Source organism: Marmota flaviventris, chromosome 2 (genome assembly GCF_047511675.1).
Source record: "Marmota flaviventris isolate mMarFla1 chromosome 2, mMarFla1.hap1, whole genome shotgun sequence".
Classification (NCBI taxonomy): Eukaryota; Metazoa; Chordata; class Mammalia; order Rodentia; family Sciuridae; genus Marmota; species Marmota flaviventris.
The window spans coordinates 80,837,946-80,860,957 of record NC_092499.1 but is presented as its reverse complement, the minus strand read 5'-3'; the positions used below and the strand labels follow the sequence as shown (position 1 = coordinate 80,860,957).

At 41.7% G+C, this 23,012-nt stretch overlaps 7 non-coding genes across 7 annotated transcripts; 4 read left to right on the top strand and 3 right to left on the bottom strand.

Moving 5' to 3' along the window:
- Nucleotides 1-3,500: 3,500 nt before the first annotated feature.
- Nucleotides 3,501-3,572, bottom strand: Trnap-ugg (transfer RNA proline (anticodon UGG)). The gene has a single exon. It is a non-coding gene; the product is annotated as a tRNA-Pro (tRNA).
- Nucleotides 3,573-5,702: 2,130 nt separating this feature from the next.
- On the top strand, nt 5,703-5,787 carry Trnay-gua (transfer RNA tyrosine (anticodon GUA)). The gene is given in 2 exon segments: nt 5,703-5,739; nt 5,752-5,787. It is a non-coding gene; the product is annotated as a tRNA-Tyr (tRNA).
- Nucleotides 5,788-10,901: 5,114 nt separating this feature from the next.
- Nucleotides 10,902-10,983, bottom strand: Trnal-uag (transfer RNA leucine (anticodon UAG)). The gene has a single exon. It is a non-coding gene; the product is annotated as a tRNA-Leu (tRNA).
- A 7,513-nt stretch (nt 10,984-18,496) lies between these two features.
- Trnat-ugu (transfer RNA threonine (anticodon UGU)) lies at nt 18,497-18,569 on the top strand. Its single transcript has one exon. It is a non-coding gene; the product is annotated as a tRNA-Thr (tRNA).
- Nucleotides 18,570-18,888: 319 nt separating this feature from the next.
- Nucleotides 18,889-18,960, top strand: Trnap-agg (transfer RNA proline (anticodon AGG)). Its single transcript has one exon. It is a non-coding gene; the product is annotated as a tRNA-Pro (tRNA).
- A 3,079-nt stretch (nt 18,961-22,039) lies between these two features.
- Nucleotides 22,040-22,121, bottom strand: Trnal-aag (transfer RNA leucine (anticodon AAG)). The gene has a single exon. It is a non-coding gene; the product is annotated as a tRNA-Leu (tRNA).
- A 693-nt stretch (nt 22,122-22,814) lies between these two features.
- Nucleotides 22,815-22,886, top strand: Trnap-agg (transfer RNA proline (anticodon AGG)). The gene has a single exon. It is a non-coding gene; the product is annotated as a tRNA-Pro (tRNA).
- The last annotated feature ends 126 nt before the right edge of the window (nt 22,887-23,012 follow it).

The following is a 23,012-nucleotide window of genomic DNA, read 5'->3' as shown; positions in this document are numbered from 1 at the left end:
GTTATGTGAGGGTGAGAAATTGATGTGACTCCATTTTTGAGAAACCAGCTTCTACCTCAAGGCCTGTCCTAAGGAAGGGGGCGTGACCCTTGTCCTGGGAAAAACCCACAGAGCACTTCTAAGCACATACCCACCCTGCTGAGTTGTTTGTCTGTAAATAACAGGAGAGATCTGTGGGGCCAAGTGTCCCTGACTCAGTCAGGCTAGGGGAAGACCCATAGCAACCCCCTAGCAACCATCAATCAGCATGAGACAGGAAAAATACCTGGAATGCCAGATAACCCCCCAGTAATTTATGGTGGTTGATAACATGTTGGGAAACCATGTAGTTTAGCACATACACCCCTCGTGGCCTAAACCAATCAGTTCAAAGGAATCCCCCTCTTGTACTAACCAATCAACCCTACCCAACTTGTTCCCTCCAGTGAATGTGCTAATCAATGTTAAGAGTTGTTATTTGACTTTCCTGCGATATGAAATGATTTGCTGTGAGATGTGACACATAGAGTATCCCCCCAAAACCTATAAAATCTCATTGAACAAAGGACCGGAACTCACTCCCTGGGACCACTGCATTGGGAACGATTGTGAGTCCAGGCTCCAGCTTGCAATAAAGACTCTTGTATGATTGCATTGGATTCAGCTCCTGGAGGTCCATTGGGGTACCACGAATCTGACATTACAAGGGCAACTTCCCGTAATAAATCTCTATGATCACAATAGTAGTTCTACTTCTTTGATTGAACCTTAACTCACATACTTATTCTTGCAAAAATTGGCACCATTTCCCATTTGCCCATTAGATTGCAAATCTCTTGATGACAGAGACAGTGTGACAGTTGAGTTCATTTTCCTGCCACCCATATTTGGTACATAGCAAAGTCTCAGTTGTGGAAGGTAAAATGACTTAAGAGATGTGAAAAGGAGTGTCAAATAGCTATGCTTACTGGTCATTTGTTATGAACTCCTTCTCACATTCAAGGCAGGCATTGTTGATGACAGTATATAGTACTAAAGGCCCACATAAGCATAGAAGTGTCATGGTTCTTGCTCAGGAATGAGGAAGACACAGTGTACCCACTCTATCTAACTGAGATTGTTCAGGCCTTATCTCTACTGGCTGAGTTCCTAAGTGGTGTATGGTGCAGAAAAGTTCAGTACATGAGCACAGTCAAGTCCCTCTTTAAAGATCCCCATTTCATGAAACTATGACTGTGAAAATTTGCATATGGATAACTTTCTTGGATCTTTTTTTTTCTTTTTTTCTGAAAAGCAGGTATCTGAAACAATTTGAGATTTGTCAATACATTTGCATACATTAAAGTTTTCTAGGAACTAGGCTTTCTCTGAGACTCCTAACATTCCTCAGGATGAACTGTTGGATCTCAGCTCCAAGAAGAAAAAAAATTACTTGCCAGAAGTGACTCCAAACAGACTCAGCTGTGGAAGCTGGTGCTGTTCCACTTAGACAAAGCCCAGACAGTCAAACCCAATTCCTGTATTCCAGAGAAGTAATACCTACTGAATCTTCCACCAGATTTTTCTGGTTCCCAATGGACATGAGTTTCTTTTATTTTCTCTTTTGGTTGGGGGCAAGGGTGTACTAGAAATTGAACTTAGAGAATTGACCTGAGTTGACCAGTGAACCACACATCCCCAGCCCTATTTTGTAATTTTATTTAGAGACAAGGTCTCACTGAGTTGCTTAGCATCCCACTTTTGCTGAGGCTGGATCTGAACTCAAGATCCTCCTGTCTCAGCCTCCTGAGCTGCTGGGATTACAGACTTGCGCCACCACACCTGGCCCAATGGACATGATTTTCTTAAAAGAAAAAGGATCTTATTTGGGTTTTGGAACTCCCACCTCTCTTGCAACTAAAATTATCTTAAATCTTCTTCTACATTTCAAAATTAACTCTCTTTTCACCTTCCTCTTCAGGCCAAGAGCTCTTCCTTATTAATTATCCCTTGTGCATTTTTTCAAGTGTGCCAAGTTATTCCTGTCTTAATTGGGGATCTGGGCTAGTGTTTCTGTCTCTTATCATAAGAGAAGGAGTACTGCTATGACTTTCATCTGTGCTGGTCATAAAAGCCCTGAGGAATCAGAATGACATACTTATGGCAGGGATCACACTCTGACTGCAGTTTCAGAGCATAGAAAGAACTCATAAATAATAATGGAGCTACCAGCCCGATGTATGTCCTGTGCATGTCTTCCCCTCCACAGCCAAGTTCCTAGAAATAATTATCTTCCTACAGGTCTTCACCTTCTCCTCATTCTTAAACCTACCCGGCTCTGCCATCTTCCTGAACTTTCTGCTTCAAATGCTGGCACAGATTGTTAATAGCCCTAGAGTAACTCAGTTGTTAGAGTAAGTGACTACCATGAAACTTCCTTCTTCAATTTCTTCACTCAAGGCTTTGTGTTCTCAACATTCTAAACACTGGTATTCGTCAGAGTCCTGTCCTTACATTTTCTTTCTGTGAATACTCTTCCCAGTGGGAGTTTTGCACAAACCAGTGTTAATCACAGCCTTCTGGTTTTGATGCCTCAAATTTCTTTCTTTAGTTTGGATTTTTCTCTCAAACCCCAGGACTTTAAATCCAATTTTCTATTGAGCATCTCTACTTAGGATGTCATTGAATAAACACAGAATCCCATGCTAGACATAACACATTCCCACAGAACAACCAACCTGTAAATCAAGGCATCTTCCTTCTCTCTACCTTTCCTCCAATCACAAAACCCTTTATTCTCTACTGGACATTTGTCTCTTCCTAGCAGAACTTCAAGAAGGTCAAATATCATGAGTCAGACATGTCAAAGATTAACTGGATACAAGCAGTTTAGAAAGATGAGCACTCTAAGATTACAGGTGGAAGCGTTTGGTGTTAAAGGGGAACAAAGATCACTAAAATGTCTGGTCAGGTTTTTGCCAGACATAACCAAAATGACTAACACTTTGTTATATTGCATTTTGGAAAAATAACAATAGGAAAAAATTCAATTGTATTCCTTTTGAACTCAATGGATGTCTGTGCCCTCTGAACCCTAGGATTCTTGGGCAGCGGATTTGCGTTTGGACCAAGGTGACAGCAGTTACAGCGGTTGTAGCACTTGCAGCTGCGGGATTGACGGTTTCGTAGGACCCGTAGGCAGCTCGGCGGTTGCAGGGACCAGACTTTGCCCTATCTGGCCAGCTTAGCACGGAAACCCGGGTCTCAAGAAGTGGATTCTGCCCCGACTTTATGACCCCAACACACCATTCCCTCCCCCACCTTTGTGCACTAGCGACAAGTGCCCTGATTCCCTGTCTCCACCCCTGCTGCAGACAGTGTTATCCTTTCTGAAATAGCAGGTCGGTGCCAGACTGGGGGTTAGCAAATAGACTCTGCTAGCATCCTTTTTGTCCTTGAATCTTTGGACAGAAACCGTCAGTTTATTTTACAGTCTTATCTCGACAGGATAGATCGCTGAGATGGTTAAAAAATACACAACTGGGCTCGTCCGGGATTTGAACCCGGGACCTCTCGCACCCAAAGCGAGAATCATACCACTAGACCAACGAGCCACATACAGACCACCCCCCTTCCTTTTTGGAAAGTTCTTTTCTGTTGTTAGTTGTACCACAATGCTCAGTTTTTGTTTTCTTTTCTTCAGTCCAGCGAATTCTTCCAAACTGCAGGAGTACCAACGTGCCAGGTGGGAAAGACCTGAGCTGCAACATTCCAGAGGTAGAAATATTCATTTCAGGACTCGCACAGCTGGTCTTTAGACCCAAGAGTCTGAGAGGACCAGCACCATCTCTGGTAGCTTGGGGTTAGACCCCCCCGGGAAAAATAATTGTCAATTTCACAAATTAGGAGAGAAGCCCGAACTCATGTACCCAAAGGAGCTGAACTCTAAAAAACTCTTAGTCTTTTCAACTACATCGTGTGCTTTATGCTTGTACTTTTGCCACTTCCTTTCAGTTTTATTTGGTTAACTGTGTATTACAGGAATTGCAAGAGAGTGCAGGAGGTGCCCTCAGAGAAAAGGTGCTGGTGGGGGAAAAGATGCTGGCTACAGTCTACAGAAGAAGCCCACTTCTCCACTCCCCAAAAGATAGTAGATGGTCCGGGAAGGGCTTGTCCTTATTTTGCATGCTCCTGGGCTGTGGCTTTAACTTCCCCAGCTGAAGGCAGTGTTTGCCTTAGTAGCATTGTGTACCCTAGTGCTACGCTAAGCACTGGGTGAGAAGCTGTTGGATGAATGACTGAATTCCTTAATCTAGCGCCAGACTCCAGCTCAGGTTGAGACCAGAGGAGAGAAAGGGAGAAGAGAGGCTTTTTCCCCCCCAACCCTCTTGATAAGACGCCATTTTCCATACATTCTAGGCTTCTAGCTGGGAGCTTAGAAGAGCCCAGAGACCCAGAGAAAAGGGGCTGTCTCCACCTCCCCTGCCCGGCAACTACTGAGTTGTTAGGAAGAGAAAGTTTAAAGGACTAAGGAAAGGGCTAGTCCTCTTCTAAACTTACAGGAATCTGTCTCTGAACCTTACTCTGCTGAAAGGACAGCAGAGGCCTGGATGCTTTCCAGCCCTCACTGTCTTTAGGTCCCCCAAACTTTAGGTCTGAAGGGTGTGTTCTGTGCTGGGAGAAAGCTGCCTCCACTCAAAACAAACCCTCAATTTTAGTCTAAGTTACTTTTATAAGAATCCATCCAGGCTGGTGGTCTTTCTTGCACCCTTCTCTTCTATAAAGCACTGCATTCTGGCCTGCTGTTGCTTGAGCTCCGGGACTTGTCTGGCCTAAGGCTGAAGAGCATATATTATGGACTATCCATCCTCCAGGAACTTGCATACCAGTTTAGGCCTAGTTTAAAAAAAAAAAAAAATCCAAAACAAATTCCGTTTGGTCTTAATTATGTGTCAAAATCCACTTAGGCATAAATGCCATTTGCTTGACATTTTTATAAATTTAACAGGACCAGTGGTAAGGGTTGTGGTCTGGTGGCTTCAGAGTTCAGGGTTTAGCATGGTAATCCTCTATGGACTGGGGTTTGCGAGTTCAAATCTCACTGGAAACACTGGTCTCTTTCTAGGTCATTGAAGGGATGCGCTCTCATTTTGTCTACGGCTGAAACAGACTTGAAGAAAGGAAGCCCTTTGTGGTCTTTCCGTAAAATAAGATCCTGGAGATTGGGGGAGGAGTCCATGATGGATCCCGAGAAAATGGAAATTTGTATATCTTTCCGCACGTGGGGAAAAAACTAGGATTCTCGGTCTCTTGGAGAAAACTCCGGGAGTTAGTGGAGTCCATCTTTGCGTTTGTGGAAGCGATGGAATTCACCTTGGCTTAGTGGTACCCCTGACTCCTGGAGACAGGCGCACTTTCCCTCTTGACAGAACGCTTGGCGCCACAGCTCCTCCTGCGCTCCTGACGCGAAAATGGGTTTGCAGATAACTTTGGGCCAGCTAGTCCAGAAGCTACGCGTAGTCCAACGTATGCAGATTTTCATGTTTCCCTCGTCGGCTTCTCGTTCTCAGACCTCGCCTGCTACTGCCTGAAGAATGTTCCCAGGATCTGTTTTATCTAGATCCAGCTTTCTGGGAGCCTCTTGAACTTCTGTCTGAATCAGAGCCTGGAATGCAAAGAAGCCAGACCTCGCATTAGCTACTTCTAAGAACACAAACTTCCACACTTGCAAAACCTCATGGTCCCCTTCGATAGCTCAGCTGGTAGAGCGGAGGACTGTAGTCACCTGTAGTCATCCTTAGGTCGCTGGTTCGATTCCGGCTCGAAGGAGGCACGTGGGGCTTTTGCATTCTGTAAGTTTCCCAAAAGTAGAACCTTCTAACCCCCTGAAATTTTGCTGACCATGAACCTTACTTTCGCTTGTTCTCTTTGTGATCCCGCAGAACATTCGATCCTATTTACTCAAGACTTGCGAATTAATGACGTTCTTTTTAGATTTAAAATCGTTAATCTCGTGCTGGAGTTGTAGCTCAGTGGTAGAGCACTTGCGTCTGGTTCGATCCTAGCACCACATAAAAACAAATAAAGGCATTGAGTCCATATACATTAAAAAAAAAAAAGTTAATCTCCAAATCTTTCAGACTAGCATGCATTGACTGAATTTCGAACATAATTCTTCATCTTCATTCCTACCCTTTTTCATTACCTTGAATAATTCATATGGTAATTCACGGTTCAAAGAGAAATATTTTAAAAAGGTCTGCTCTTTGAAAGGATATAAATAATAGAGATAATAAACAATGTATATGGAAAGTATTCCTTAAGAAGAAAGAAATACTAGTTAAAACAAAGGGATTTATTTGTCCACCAAAGTACTTATTAATATTTAATACAAAAATGCAATGACAAGGACGTTCTCATAGAATGTCAACGACTTTCTTGTAGAATGTCACTACTTTCTGGAGAACAACTAGCCATTGTAAATCAAGAAAGAAAGTTATTCTGCTTCTAGAAATTTGTTCTAAATGATAAAAGTTATCATTTAAAAATTGAAAGAAGGGAATATGACATTTGTCTGTGGGTAATTAATATTCTTTATACTTTTATGTATTTTTCAAAATATGCCACTCATATCCATTACACTTAAAAATAATTTTGTTGTTGTTGTTTTCTTTTAGTTTACAAAATGAAGTTTAAAAATACCCTGCACTATTATGGAGGACAGTTTTACAGTTTCTAACAAAATTAAACATACACTTCCCATGCAACCTAGCAATCACATTCTTAGGTACTTGCTCAAATGAGTTAAAACTCATGCTCATTCGTTAACCTGCATGTAATGTTTATAGAAGCTTTAGACCTAATTGCCAAAACTTGATAGCAAACAATATGTCCTTTGGTAGGTAAATGGATAAGTAAACTGGTATATACAAACAACAGAATAGTATTCAGTGTAAGAAGAAATGAGTTATCAAGCCATTAAAAGACATGGAGGTAAATTCAAATTCATATCACTAAGTGAAAGAAGGCTACATACTGTGTGATTCCAACTGTATGACATTCTGAAAAGGGCAAAACTATGTAGATAGTAAAAAGAACAGTGGTCTTTAGGAGTTAGGGAGAAGAAGGAATGAATAGGTGGGGCATAGAGGATTTTTAGTATGAGGAAACTACTCTGTATGATACTGTAAGGATGAAGGGTAGATGTCATTATACATTTGTCCAAAACCATACAATGTACACCACCAAAAGTGAAGCCTAATGAAAACTACAGACTTTGGTTAATGATGATGTTTCCATGTTGATTCCATGTTGGTTGAAGCAACATATACAAGTGAGGGAGACAGTATGTGTTGGGGAGAGGTTGGAGTATGTAAGAATTGTGTCATTTCCACTCAATTTTAGTATAAACCTAAAGCTACTCTTTAAAAATAAAGTCTAGCCTGCATCAGCAGTGCAGGCCAGCAGCTTGGGAGGCTGAGGCAGGAGGATCATGAGTTCAAAGCCAGCCTCAGCAAAAATGAGGCACTAAGCAACTCAGTGAGACCCTGTCTCTCAATAAAATGTAAAATAGGGCTGGGGATGTGGCTCAGTGGTCGCGTACCCATGAGTTCAATCCCTGTTATCAAAAATAAAATAAAGTCTAGCAGGGTCAATAGCACATGCTATTGGGAGGCTGAGACAGGAGGATCAAAAGTTCAAGGCCAGTCTCAGCAAATGAGTGAAGCCCGGTCTCAAAATAAAAACTAAATGAAGAACCCCTTAGTTTTATCCCCAGTACCAAAAATAAAGCCTATTGTATTTTTAAACTGCGACTTGCATAATTTGCAGTTTAGTTGGAGGAACTATGTAGGTAATACTGTGTTTATCTACTGATACTACCAGTAAACATTTACAACACAATATGGGAGCACAATTAGGAAAATAAAAAGGAGCCATCAGAATGATAAGGAAAGACAAATGGAAGAGAATTTTCAGCTAGAATTCAATAGAAATATCAGTGGGCTGTTAAGCCATTAAGTCCCAAGTTTTCAACTGTGCAAATATTTCAATAAAACTGACATAGGTGCATTAAAATAAGATAGAAATTATAATTATATATAGTATTATGTTAATTAATATCAATTACAATTTTTATAATTATATTCTAAACTGTATACTACAAGTTTTTATAGGTGTTCTACATATGGGGCTATGGGACAAAATGGATTAAGTGCGTAAAAGGGTTTTAGGTATGTATGTGCGATAGAATGACAAAAAAATCGGGGAGGTGGATATGTTGGGAGAAGTGACAGCCAGAGTGCCAGAAAGGAGTGGGGGTAGAGGATGTGGCAAGGCGACAGGGTATATAGCTGGAGGAATGGCAGGAGATTTCAGGAGGAAAAAGAAAAGGGGACACAGGGAAGGATAAGAGTTCAGGATTAATTTAACAGTAGCAGTAAAAAGGCAGGGAGGAGTGAAGTGTAAGTGAACGGGAACAGAAGCAAGGAGCATCCTCCCGTCAACAAGAGATGGTATTGACTGGCACTAAGAGACAGTAAAGGTACTATGGACACAAGAAGGCAAGGAACAAACCAACACAAACAAAATCACTCCAAGGTGGTGCTCTCCAGAGGCTGGGAAATGCTTTTGTCATTGGACAACGGTGGAGAGTCCTGGGAAAGGGTCTGACCAGGAGCATGGGAGGGGGATGAGAACAGGGCTCCCAGTTCACTCTCTTTTGGAGGAAGATGATAGCCTAACAGGAGGCATTCTCTAAGGCCTTGAAAACATCAAACTATGCTACAGAGTGTGGGGTGCAGGCCTGTAATCCCAGCAATTAAGAAGGCTGAAGCAGGAGGATCACAAACTCAAAGCCAGCCTCAGCAATTTAGTGAGGCCCTAAGGAACTTCGTGAAACCCTGTTTCAAAAAAAAGGTCTGAGATCTCAGTGATTAAGTGTCCCTGGGTTCAATCCCTGGTAACAAAAAAATAAAAAATAAAAGGACTGGTAATGTAGTTCAGCAGTAGAGTGCTTCTGGGTTCAATCCTAGTATAAAATCAAACAAATAAATAAGCAAACAGTAATCAAAGTAGATCTGATAACGGGGCTGGGGTTGTGGCTCAGTGGTAGCGCTTACCTAGCATGCGTGAGGCACTGGGTTCTATTCTTAGCACCACATACACATAAATAAAATAAAGGTCCATCAACAACTAAAAAATATTAAAAAAAAATAGATTTGATAGGACTCATTAGAGATGAACAGAAAACAAAATCAAATGAATCTTGGGATAATGCTCAGAATTAGAGTTCAGAACAAAGGGAAAACAAACATTAGAAAACAACAATTGCCCTGTGAAGAAAGGAAGGGCAATGACATGGAAATTATGCAAAAAGGGAATTTTACAGAAATGTCAGGAATGTGCAATTTATCCATAGGTACAGGGTTTTATTTATTTATTTTTTACTTTGGGTGATGGGGATTGAATTCAGCATTTTGTGTGGGCTATGCACATGCTCTATCTGGGTGCTATATTCCCAACCTTCAGAGCCCCCCACCCCTACCCAGTAGGAACTGGGAACAAAGCAAGTTTGGTCTCTCAATTTCTGAGACAAAAACAAAAAAAAAACAGCCTCTTTGTTGAGAATTTGGAGTGAGATGGGTGAAGAAGAAAGGAACTTGTTTGGAGATCTTTGTGGGGGTGGGGTGGGCAGCCTCCAAAATGAGTAGATTCACTTGGAAGGGGCAGGAGTGGGGCTGAGCCAACAACATTCACAGCATATCCCCTGGGCCCCACATCAGCATGGCATGGAGTAGTCAAGAATCACCTTTTATATATTTTGGAATCTGATAAAAGAAAAATTCTGAAATGCCCTAAATTTAATTGCAAAAGGCAGAGGATGAAAGAGAGACATAAGGGAAGTTAATCAAGTATCAAGTCACAAGCCTAAAAGAACAACAGACTATTTCACATTCTTGACTGTATGTTAAAACATTAAATTCCATCACCATTCTCTAGGCACAACCATTCTGCTTACAACCCTAAATGATTCAAAAACAATTACTTCTTCTTGTGTACTATCCTCCCATCCCAAAGTTTCCCCCTATTCATGTTATCACAGCCCTCTTATCTGTAGCCAATGTAGGTTCAATGTTAACGATTTATGTCTTCCTTCCCCCGATTTTTGTTATAAAAAATATTCTTAACTTTTGTCCACTGGACATTTTCCCAGATGCTATCTGGCCCTGCTGCTGGGGGCTCTGAGAACTTATCCCAGGACTAGTCCCCCCCCCCCATTTTTTTCTTTCCTGTGACTGTTAAAATCTCAATAAACCCTTTTATTTCAGACATCTCTTGATCTCAAGAGTTTTGGTTTAACAAATCATACTTAGCTGCAAAATCAAATTCAAGTTAACTATCTACCTGGCTATTTCTTTCCCATGGCATAATGATACCTGAGTGAGAGCTCCAAGCCCACTAAGGTTTGGCTTTCGGGACTCTCATTCATTCCTCATATTCCATTACAAGAGTAATGCTATTTAGAACCGAAGCAGGGTCTCTTCAGGATATTTCGGGAGCACAGAACTGCACCCCTTGAAGGAGGCTGCGCATGGTGCCTAAACCAGATCATGAGAATGATTCAGTGTGAACCATGAGTTTTAGGAGAATGGAAAGTGGTCCTGATCGAGGAACGCGAAAGCAGTGAAAACCTTGGGTTGAAGGAGGCAGGCTCAATTTAAGAGTCAGTCTAGGGGCTGTCAGATGACACTGCCCTGACATCGGAAGGAAATTTTTACAGGAAACCGGGATTATTTGAGAAGCAAATAAAGATTTCAGAGTGAACCACACCTGGTGACTGGAAAGTACTTTAGTTGGAAAGCAGCTTTTCCAATTATCGCACCTACACTTTTAAATCAAGACTATTAATTGTTCGGAATTGGGCTCAACTAAAAACGTACAGCTGGCAGTGGTGGGATTCGAACCCACGCCTCCGAAGAGACTGGAGCCTAAATCCAGCGCCTTAGACCGCTCGGCCACACTACCACGTGAGACCCTACTTGTTTCTATTACCTTTTTCATCTTTGGGCACTTTGCCCCAGGGTGAAAGCATGAAATTCTGACTGTTTTTTTTTTCCCCTGGTGGAAGTAGAATGTTTTTATTCATCTCTGGAAATCTAAGCAAACCTGGAGACTAGATGACTCATTGTATTCTCGCAAGCTCTGGGAAATGCGTTAGATAGAAGGTGCGAAAGAAATTTGAGAATTATTAAAATTACACTGAGATCTCATACTAGTCAGAAGGGCAGTCAATCAAACCGGAAAATTATGAAGGAAGAATTCTTAAGCATGATTGACTGATGATAACCAGGATTCTGCCAGAACCACAAACTTATAAGAGAGGCCACCATAAACTTATATGAAAAGTATTTGTGCAAGGACAGTTGCTTAGGAACTATCTGTTCAACCTTAGATTGACATTAATAATTGTAATCAAAAATTATTATTTCAGTATATCTGATGTAATCTTCCACATTTTTGTTTTTTGAAACTCTGCTTTGCCTTAACCCCTTTGAATATGCCCCTAGTTTAGTATGGCATGCATATTTCCCTTATAATGCCTTGCTATCTCAGATAAATATTAGTATATCAATATTCTTTAGAGAATCTCTCTAATTTTTTTTTTAGATTGACACAGGCAATCAAAAATTATCAGTATAAGTGTCCTTTGAATCGTTCTTTTTTCTTTAAAAAAGCAAGAAGATCCAGAAGGGGGTGCGCAGGGGGTTGGGGTGGGGGTTTCCCTCTGGGGACTCATTGAAAGTTATTAGAGAAAATGGAAGAATAAGAAACTCGTTGCTGTTAGGTGGAGGGTCTGTGGATAGGAATTTTGCTTAGAGTGCTATGAGTCCAGGTCTCCTCTGAGCCCCCTTTTCTTAGCGAATCTGGTGAGCCTGTCCTTGTGCTCAAAGAAAATTCCTTGGCCTCCTCCTGTAGGTTCAGAATGGTGATGTGGAGTCTAACTTGTCAGTAATTGAGAATGGCCTCTCTGCACGCTGGGTAAACTGAAGCCGGAGGTCACTGCTGTAGCACCAGAACGATGTGCCTAGGGAGCAATCACATTTCAAGACCACTCTCAGCTCAGAAAGGGGCAGTTCCCAGGCTTCCTTTGAGCCCGGGGCTGCTTACTCTGCATTTTTTCCTTGGAAAAGAGCAGAGGGTAAGCTCGAAAAAGTTTAAGAGGTGATACTAAGGATTTCCTGCAACCAAAGTGAGAATCACTCACTGCCAACGAATCCCACTCGGCCCAAAGTCCTGGTTTATGTATTATTTATATTCTTGGTCATCTCTGATCGGCCGTTTCTTAGTCTCTTGCAATTCCCTTCTAGGAGTCTAATCAATGTTTCCTAAACTTGAGTGCAAGTCACTGTCTCTCCTTGCTGAAGGCCTCTCCTCAAGGTATCTCCTCAAGCCCTGTGGCCTGAGGGGTCCAAGGTCAGGGTAGGTAGAGAAGGGCAAGGTTGTCCTTTGCCAGATCTTCACGAGGCGACTTTCCTTCCAGTTCAGGGTCACCCATGCCAGGAGTGGGAGGTGGTGAGAGAGAAAGAAGTTGAAGAAAACTGCTTAGAAACAGGACTCAGGAGCACAGGATAAACGTTGATCTAAGACAAAGAGGCAGGGACCATACGAGAAGCTGTCCCGGCCTTAGGAGGTCGAAGATGGGTTTTCCTCCAGCGTCCACCCCGCAGTCCCGGTATGCGGCAGTGGACGCTCCCGCACCTCTCAAACCCACAGGGTTTGTTCTCACCTCTTCTTTATTCCTTGTCGCTCCCTGGTATTCCCCTTTCCAGCTCACAGGCATGCAGAGGTCTCTAACGGAGCTGATGGTCCACCCGTAGGCCCTGACCAGGTTCTCTTTCTCCCCAGAAGCTACAGGAGTCAGGAGAGAGGCACCTGCTAGCAGGTGGTCAGCGCCCAAAGCCTGGAGCGCACCGAGTTACATGTGTCAAATCTAGCAGCATGTTAAGAGTGAGGCTTCCCTGGTCACCTGGGGCGGAGGGATTCAAATCACCTACTGTCCTCAGCCTCTTTGCCTGAAGAAACAACTTCTAAGAAATTTCACTTTGTTTTCAAAGTGTTTGTCTGGCACATGGCTATTACTTAAGACTTCAGAATGTAAGTAGTCTAGACTTTAGCATTCTACAATATTGCTAGAGAGTTTAACCTTAAAATTCCTGCTGTCCTCACCTTATTAATAATCCAAATGATGACAAGAAAGAGATTTACTTTTTTAAATTTTATTTTTTATTAGCTACATATTACATTACAATGATCTTCTCAATTCATACATTTGAATCATTGGGATATAATTTCTCATTTTTCTAATTGTACAGATTGCAAGACCTTTCTACTAAAAGTGTGATCCAGAGACCACTGCTGCTAGCAGTATTTCTTGGTAGCATATTAGAAATGCAGATTGTTGCGTCTATTAAATTAGAATCTTAAGTTCCTCAAAAGCAGTTGGACACTTGAACTTTTGAGAGGTAGCTAAGTACTAATCTATGTACCATATATTCTACACTCATTTAGAACTTTCAAATGTTCTAAATGAGTGTAGAAAGATTCCCCAGCAAATCTTTCTGGATCAGTCTTCAGCAGGAGATACATACTACATTGCAATGGAAAGCTCTGTCCCTACCTCTAATAGAGACCCCTATGCTGTAGGCTGGAGGAATCCTTCTACATGTGCTACAAAATCTTGCTAAAAATTCAATACCAGTAAATAGTCTGTTCTTTTTGATGAATGCACTATAGCAATCCCTGAATAGCCTTTGCTTACTTTTATTTGGTTTGCCTTTTTAATTTCCTTAAATTAAATCAGCTTTTACGTAAATATTTAGCTTCTATATGAACTTGTATCTGTATCTCATTGATCATCACACTAATGCAAAACATTGTAATGTACTTAAAATTTTTCTAATATAAATGCCCTAAGAAGAAAAAGGAAATATATTTGCACTTTTTTCTTAAATTGTAGGTGGACACAATACCTTTATTTGTTTATTTTTAGGTGGTGCCTGGGATCAAACCCAGTCCCTCACACATGGTAGGGAAGTGCTCTACCACTGAGCCACAACCTCAGCCCCTGCACTTGTTTTTATAATGTTCTCTAGAGTCCATGGTCTCCCATAGACCAAAGAGATTTCAGAAGCAATCTTATCAAATTGATCACCGTGGAAAGGTTTAGGTGAAAAGAAATGCAACCCTGACCTAGGGCATGGTCAGCAGGAATAGAAAGGGGAAGGATATGAGACATTTTGATTTATTTGTTTCTGTTCATCTTTATGGTATCAATGTCCTCCTTCCCCATTCAGAGCCCACAGATATAATAGTCTGGGTGTTTGGGATTTAAAAAGATAAAGTCTATGTATAACTGATTTTCTCTTTGATTTCTCTCTATTGCCTTTTTCTAGCCCCTGATTCCAATTCCACAGAGTACCAAGTCCTCAAACCTAAGTCAGCTTCTCAATAAACACACAAGAGTGCATTTAATGGATTTAGTCTCTCAGGGCCAGGCAAATGGAAACATCTTCTAGAAATTCTTTTGGGACTTGGAAATACGATCTTCCTTCAGTTCTTCAAAATAGCACTCAGCCCATTTCACATCCATCAAACAAATCTGTTTTATTATACTCAAAAAAAAAAAAAACTTTCCTCTAGTATGTGCATATACAATCTCCAAATGGCCAAACCATATATTAAAAAAAAGAACTCTAATCCACAACTTACATTTGGTTCAGAAAATCAACCAATTATCTACAATGACTAGCCCAGGAATTCAGCCTACTCTCTATACACCAGATTTACAGGAAGTCAGACCACTATCTCCAACAACCAATCTAGTGACCAAACAATAACTTACATAAAAATCAGCTCCAAGTAACCCCAGGGAGGCTGGGGCAAGAGAATTGCAGGGTTGAGGCCAGCCTCAGCAACTTAGCAAGATACTATCTCAAAATTAAAAAAAAAAATGAAAAGGACTGAGGGGTAACAGTATAAAGCACTCCTGGGTTCATCCCCAGTACCCCCCAATAAATAAATAAATAAATAAATAATCAACTCCAAACAACAAGGCTTGATTAATGATTAATGGCTTATCTGGTATTTTTTCCTGCTTCTAACTTAGTATCAACCAGAGAAAGCCAAATATGTATGTCTAACCACATACAAATATGTATGTCTAATCACATAAGATGCTCTGCATCTATGTAGCATCTCTAAAGGGGCAGTGAGCTTACCTACAGTTTCTCCCATGCTTATATACTCCAATATGGCATCCCCCAAAGCATTTCCTTTGTCCACTAAAAAGTTTTCCCACTCTTCTGCCTGCTATTGAGCCTCTGCTAAAACTCAAGGGATGTGACTCCCTTGCTACAGCCAGCTATGAATAGCCTTTATTTGTTCTCATTTATTTATTTGGTCTTTTTTTTTTTTAACCTCCACACTAGGATTAATGTTTTTCAAAATAAAAAGTTGAGGGGAAATGAAAGAATTACAAACAAACAAACAGAAAAGTGATTAAAATGTTCCTATGACCCCAACAAGGGATGAAGTTGCTCAGGGAAAGAGGTGCTCGGGATATGCCAGAGCACACTGAAACACCCAGGTTCAAATCTCATAAACTAGCAGAAGGGGCTCTTGGGGTCTCTTGAAGTCAGACAGGCCAACTAAAGTGAGCTGTGTGTTCTGAGGGTTGGGAGAGTATAAGAGTTTGACATAACTCTTGGGACAATCATTAAGGGTAGGAGGTCAACTGGATGTATATAGGGTCTATTGGACAGAGGTTTATTTATGTTGACAGAAGAGTGAGAATCCTATCCCTAAAGATAACTTCTGTGTTGGAAAAACAAAAAATGTCAGTTCCATAGTTGTTACCCTGGCTTTCTCCTTGGAATTCGTCTTTGAGCATTTTAAATTCCTCTTAAATGTGGTAAATCAGTCTACGTTAAATCAGTCCAGTAGGGAATAGAAGTGAGCTCACCAAGTTGGGACAGGGTGAGAATAAGGAAACATATTCCAGAAAAAGGAAAGAGAAGTCAAGAATATGATCAGAGAATGACAAGTAAAGAAAGGAGGAGAAACAGCAAGGAGGGAAGGAGGTGAGAGGTAGTTTTGACTGTTTGCCTAAGGCTAGTGTTATGGCTTAGATATGAGGTATCCCCCAAAAGCTCATGTGTGAGATAGAGCAAAAAAGTTTGGAAGTGAAATGATTGGGTTATGAGAGCCTTAACATAATCAATGCAATGATTCATTTGAATGGAGTAAATGGGTGGTGACTATAGGTAGGTAGGGTGTGGCTGCAGGAGGAAGGTCACTAGGGGGCAAGCCTTTGGGCTTGTCTCTGGTGAGTGGATCTCTCTCTCTCTCTCTCTCTGCTTACTTCTCACCAATTCCTGGTACCATGTTCTGAGCTGCTTTCCTCTGCCATGCCCTTCCATCATGTTGTTCTGCCTCACCTCAGTACCAGAGCAATGGACTTGGTTGTCTATGGACTGAGACCTCTGAAACTGTGAGCCCCAAATAAACTTTTCCTCCTCTATGTTGCTCTTGTCAGGTCTTTTGGTCACAACAGCAAACAAATAAATAAAAAACAAAAACAAAGCAACCCACCCCCCAAAAACTGACTAAAACAGCCAGACTTTCTGAAAATTAAAACAATAACAAAGATCATAAGAATGATGATAAAAATGAATGCTCGTTGCTGTGGCCCCATCTCAGTCATGGCTGTTAATGCAGGGAAACACCAAGCAAGAGGTGATGGGGGATTGAGAAAAGATAAATAGACACACACAGAGAAAAGGCTAAGGCCAGGTGGGACATCATCCTCTAAGGGAGGATGATGACCCAGAGCTAGTACAGCATGTTCATCATATAGGTTTCATCAAAAGGTTATTTGTGAGAAAGTTTCATCTGAAGGACACAGGACTAGCAAGACATTAGGGTTATCTTGTTATGCTCAGAATTCTCTATCCCAGGGAGTTGGTGCCTGAGCTCAAGGTCCTGACTGACACACACTGCTCTGTGTCTTTTTGAGAAAGCCTCCTCAGGCCTATGTTACCATAGCAACTGGGCCATCTTGATTTGTACCTTTGCACAAGAAGTTCCCAGTGCAAAAGCCACGAGGCAATCAGAAACCATGGTTCATGTCACTGCTTTCCACAGCTCATTTCCAAAACAAGGACACTGAGACATGGCAGAGTTAAATAACAGACCAAACTCAGGTTTTTTTTCTAACCACTGCACTATGCACTCAATGTCTACACACTCCAACATTCACATTCCATCTATGACCCACTTTGTTTTGATTGGGTTTTCCTGTTCTAGAAAGCCAGGCAACACTACTTCCTGAAGTTGTGAGGCCTCTCTTTAGTTGCAAGGTCCAAAGAGATCATCCTGTTGGAGGTTAACTGCAAAGAAATGCTTTGTAGGCAGCGGGATACAGAGACCTCCTTCTTGATTCAGTTAAAGCCCAGTCTTGTTCTCTTGAGAACATGGAGGCCAGTGCCTGGCATAGGAAGACCAAGGATTGAATGCTCACGAGTTTTGGGAACAGCAGTGCTTATCAGGACACAGAGTATTCTGCAGTCTTTCTCCGGTGTTGTGTTCCTATTCATCTCACCTAGACTCATCCCCATTAGTTATCTCCAACCTCAGAATAGTTGCCACTAATGCTTTATTTTGCCTATACCTAAATAGAGAATATCTGTTCCTTAAAAATTTGAAAGATCAGCAGCATTGTTTAAAGGAGACCATCAGAAATTTACAGATTTCCGACAAACTTTGTGATCTAGGACAAATGAAAACATTAAAAAGTAGTGAGTTTAAGAGCAGATTTGCGACAGAAAACTCTCTTACTAAGCAAACTTGGTTCACTTCTTGGGGTTGCACCAATTAGGCCTTTTCTGCAATTCTTATCTACAGCTATATTTGCAGTAAGAAATAGACATGATTATTATCTAAACAAAAATTTCAAAAGTTGGAAACACAATTTTTAAAATAAAAACCGTATTCTTTTTATACCGAAGATATGTAAATCTGTGTATATCTTTAGAGAAAGATTAAACTCTTTCTCTCCAACACTCTTTTTCCTTGTTTGCTCCTCCCGTTTGATCTTAGGCATTCACTCTAAAAACGCAAAATTAAAGGTTTGTCGTTCTGGATTCAGAAAGTATAAAGCCTCTCACCCCGTCCCTGAATTTTCCCACCGCTTGAGTGAGAGGAGTGAGCTCTATTCCCTTTGACAATCAGCCTCCAGATGCCCTCTTATAGCCCAGGGGGGATCTTCCAGACACCCCAATATCCTGAATTATTATCTCTGCACCATAGAGGCACAGCAGGCGACGTTTCAGCAACAATGATGAGTAACAGTTTCAGTTTTGTAGCAGAATACGGTGCCCTGCCCCTTTGTTTGGAATAAAACAACGTTCAGTACTTCGGAATGCTAGGTTTACAGTATGAGTCTATAAGACAAGAGAAAGAGGCCTTACTTACAGGTGATGGCTCCATAGCTCAGGGGTTAGAGCACTGGTCTTGTAAACCAGGGGTCGCGAGTTCAAATCTCGCTGGGGCCTGCAGTAGCTTCTTTTGTTCTCTTTTGCACAGAGAGAGATGAAGGGATAGTGAGCCCCGGATGGCTGGTTCGGCACGTGTCCACAATGCTGGTGTCAACTCAGGAAATTCTTCAGCAAATCCGATTCAGTTCTGCCTGCGGAAGCCTCCGGTTTCATCTAGCTCTGTCACAGAAAGTGAGCTCAGCTTCTGTGTGAGGCCCCAGCCTGCTGTGTTAGCAAACACACATTCCCACCGATAGAAGGCACTCCACCCATCTTTTCCCAGCCAAAGGATGCCGTCAATGAGCCTTGAGGCAAAATCAAAGAAGTTTTCAGACATGGCTCGTTGGTCTAGGGGTATGATTCTCGCTTAGGGTGCGAGAGGTCCCGGGTTCAAATCCCGGACGAGCCCAAGTTTTCTTCCTATCTTTGCTTTTAAAAATGGCATATAAAGTCTCTGTGTAGGTGTGAAACAACAAACTGAAGGCATCCCAAATTATCCTCTGTTCTTTCTGACAAAGTGCTCCCCTCCCGTATCGGCTTAAAGAGCAATTTATTCTCAGGGCCTCTCAGTGCGTCTGTTGTGCTTGGAAACTTGCTCCTTTCCCTCCAGGAATCCTGTTCAGCCAAATTTCTGGGAAACTCTAGCCCTAGGTAAATATAAGGAGCTGTTTTCTTTCCTGGGAAGGAATTGGCAGCTGATACACATTAATATTACCACCTTCTGTAAACGTGTGATGTGCTATCCTTTTAAAAGAGGTTTATATTCTGTCACATAATAATGATCTTTTCTTTTCCTTTCTTCCCTCATCACCCTCTTTTCTCCCTTCCCTTTCTTTCTTAAAATATTGTAGATGAACACTCAGTAACTTTACTTGTTTTTAATGTGGTGCTGAGGATTGAACCCAGTGCCTCACACATGCAAGGTAAGAACTTTACTATTGAGCTACAGCCTCACCCCTCTTTCTTATTCTTTTTCCACCACAATCCTGAGATAAGTAATGAATTCTGTTAACTACAGTGAAACAAGACAGTATTGAGGGTCTATAAATTACCAAAACAAAAATTAAATGTTAAATTAGAAAAGAATATTTTGTGGGCCCCTGGGAACCTTCTTTATTGTATAAATCACTATTAAAGACTAGAATGACCCCATTAGAAGGGAACTACATCTTCTTCCTGGCCGCAGATTGACCAACTTATTGACACTCATATTCTCCTTTCTGTCCTCTTACTAGGCTCATCATCATTCACTTCTACTTAAGGGCAGCTCCTCCAGTTGCACCTCAGATGACTCCCATTCCCTCTCCCCTACCCTAGGTCTTGGTTCCTGCAATGACATGCCCCCCCCCCCCCAGCAACTTCCACCCCAATACACCCAGCAGCTATTTTTCTCAGTGTGAAAGTTCAATCCTGTTAGTTTACAAACTGTAAGTATTGCTAATCCTAAAACTAAATTCCTTCTTAACTATCTTTTCCATCTGTCAAACCAATGATCTTTTATTAGAAGAAAAAGTTCTTAAAAGTTATGCATTTTGTGTCTCTGTTTCCTCCCCTATGTTCTCTTCTCAACAAAATAGGATAAGGCTTTTTTTCTCCACCATTCCACCAAAAGGACTCTTGTCGAGGTCACTAATAACACTGATGTGCCAGTCCCCATTTTTATCCTACTTGCCTTTTCAACTGCACAGGAACACTACACTACTCATGCAGGAGGCTACTTTCTTTTGCTGGCTCCTCCTTTCCTTACCTCCCAATTCTACTGTTTTCTTGCCCTCCTTTTTGGCTGTCTTTCTATACTTACTCATACAATCATGTGGCTTCTCCTAATTTTATATCACAAACCTTGTTAATAACTTTGTACATATTATCACCAACTTACCTCATGTGAAGAATTATAGGCATCTCAAAAATTAATTTTAAAAAATGATGCTCCTCTTCCTACTGCTCTATCACCACCACCTATGGAAATAGCTTCTGTTATTCATCCAGTTCCCCCAAACATCATGTGGAATCCACCAGTGAACCATGTTGGCTACCTCTCTTCATTTCCCAACCAAGTCACTGCTATCACCCTAAACTCTCCATCTCTCCATAGACTCCCACAACTCAGCTTCCTACTTTCTTTATTTCCTAAAGAGCAGCCAGATTTATGCTATAATTAATATTAGTAGCATATGCAAAATAATATTCTCCCCAGCTTAAAACAGCCAGTAACTTCTCCTCACACTTAGAACACATTCTGTGATCTTCCACTTGTGTGTTGTGGCCCTATTCCAGCTATCCTGACCTTCTTGCTGCTCCAAAAATAAAGGGTCCTTGTGTCTTGTTCAGGACCTTTCACTTGCTTTTACCTCTTCCTTTGGATATTTGTATGACTTTCTCCCTATTCTTGAGTTCAAAGGTCACTTCTTTAGTGACATCTTCCTTGACCACCTTTTTCAAAACAGCCTCCAAATGTAACTATACCCTACCAGACTTTGCTTTTCTGCACAGCACTTATCACTCCTGAATATTATTATGTACCATAGTATATATAACATTGTTTCATGTTTTTCTTCTGCTTTCCCTACTAGGATAAAGCCTCAAAAGGGCAAACATTTTGTTGTGCTTACTTCATACCCTCAGGACTTAGCAATGTGTACGATTCATGGCAGGTTGTTAACAATGATTGAAGCAGTATTAATACAGTTCCAGCCACACCTGCTGGTCTCCAAAGCCACAATTAAATAGGATTTATTTCTGTTTTTTGTAGATTCGGATTGGAATCTTCTCAAGAATAGGGGCCATGGCCATGGGCTTACATTAAAAAGAGAAAGCCTAACTTGAACTTCCTCACTCTGTTCTAAGCAACTTACATGTTTTACTATTTTTCATATTAGAGGGATATGCTGTTCTCTCCACTTCACAAATGAGCAGATGAAGCCTAAAGTCACACAGTCAGTAATGTGCACTGGAACCCAGCCATGCTGACAGTCAAATCACGCTCCCTTTGCCTTCTTCCCCACACCACCACACTGCCTTTCCCAATACTGTATTTATTTTCCGATGATGTCCTTACATGTTTCAAGACCATTTTGAAATTGTAGGGTTTACTTTTCCGGTTTGGCCCGTGAACTTCCCTTTTGGACAGGCATTATATTCTATTCATCTTTCTGTACTCCTTAACAATTATGAAAGGGCCAATTACAGGACAAGTGCTCAAAACATACTCTTCAGCTGAGCCAACAAATGCAAAGCAAAACTTACAAATTTATGATGTTAAAGACCTAGCATTTTGTTTCTGGGAAACAATGATTTCCCAAAGGCATCTATGGTGCTGTTTATTAGGTATTGTGCATTATGAAAAACTTTGAAATATGACCAGAAGAGTGAATATATCTTTTCTATCAAGCTGAGACAAGAAATAAGACACCAAAGGAAGGTGAAGAAACCTTGTGTTTTAAGGTGTCAACACCATCGCCGATAGACTGTCACAGAGCAAAACCTTATGGCAGCGGTGGGATTCGAACCCACGCCCCCGAAGAGACTGGAGCCTTAATCCAGCGCCTTAGACCGCTCGGCCACGCTACCTGCTGGTTGTCTGGGGGAAGCATATTCTCTACCATTTTCTTCTGCCCCTCCTCCCACCTCATGGTGCATATTTATAAATTTATCGGGTCGTGTCATTATTTTATATTTTCTGTCTGGTTTGTTTAGCTTTCGTTCTTCATTTAAGCCACGGTACTCGAGGGTGGGGGAAAGAGCCGAACAAGTTTGGGAGGAAGTTCAGAGAAAAGGAAGACCACTTTTGGTGTAGCCTGCAGGCCGCGCTTCCTGCGCCGGGCACAGGTCGGGAGCCTGGCTGGGGGCCGGCCAGGGCGACCTCCCCAGCCTCGGGCGCTCGGTGCTCGGCACCGCGCAGCCACAGCTTCGCCACACCAGCCGCCGAATCGAAGGGTTCCGGGTCAAGGGAACCCTCCCGTCGCTAACTCACTGGGACTGTCCCTGATTTCCTTCTCCCGATTCCTGCAGCATCTCTGGCCCATTTGGAATAAAAACACGCATCACAATTGTTCTCGCTGACGTCTAAAAAATTCTTCCAAAAAATAATCTAATTTCGGGATCTCGCTTTCCGGAAATTGGCCAAGGAAGACAGCAGTTACTTGCTTCATCCACTAGGCGTCACCCCATACCCATAATTATTAAAAACTCTTGCAACCAACTGTGGATGTGGCTAAAAGTTTTCTTATTGAAGTTATAAAATCCAGGAGACCTTTCACAAGTGGCTCGTTGGTCTAGGGGTATGATTCTCGCTTAGGGTGCGAGAGGTCCCGGGTTCAAATCCCGGACGAGCCCACGTTTTAGATCCTTGTTTTTCAACTGTGCATCATCTCATCAGTACATCCACAAATCTATTGACATTAAAGTCGCACTGAGTATATCTTCGCACAAATTAGGAACCATCTACACTTAGTATTACCA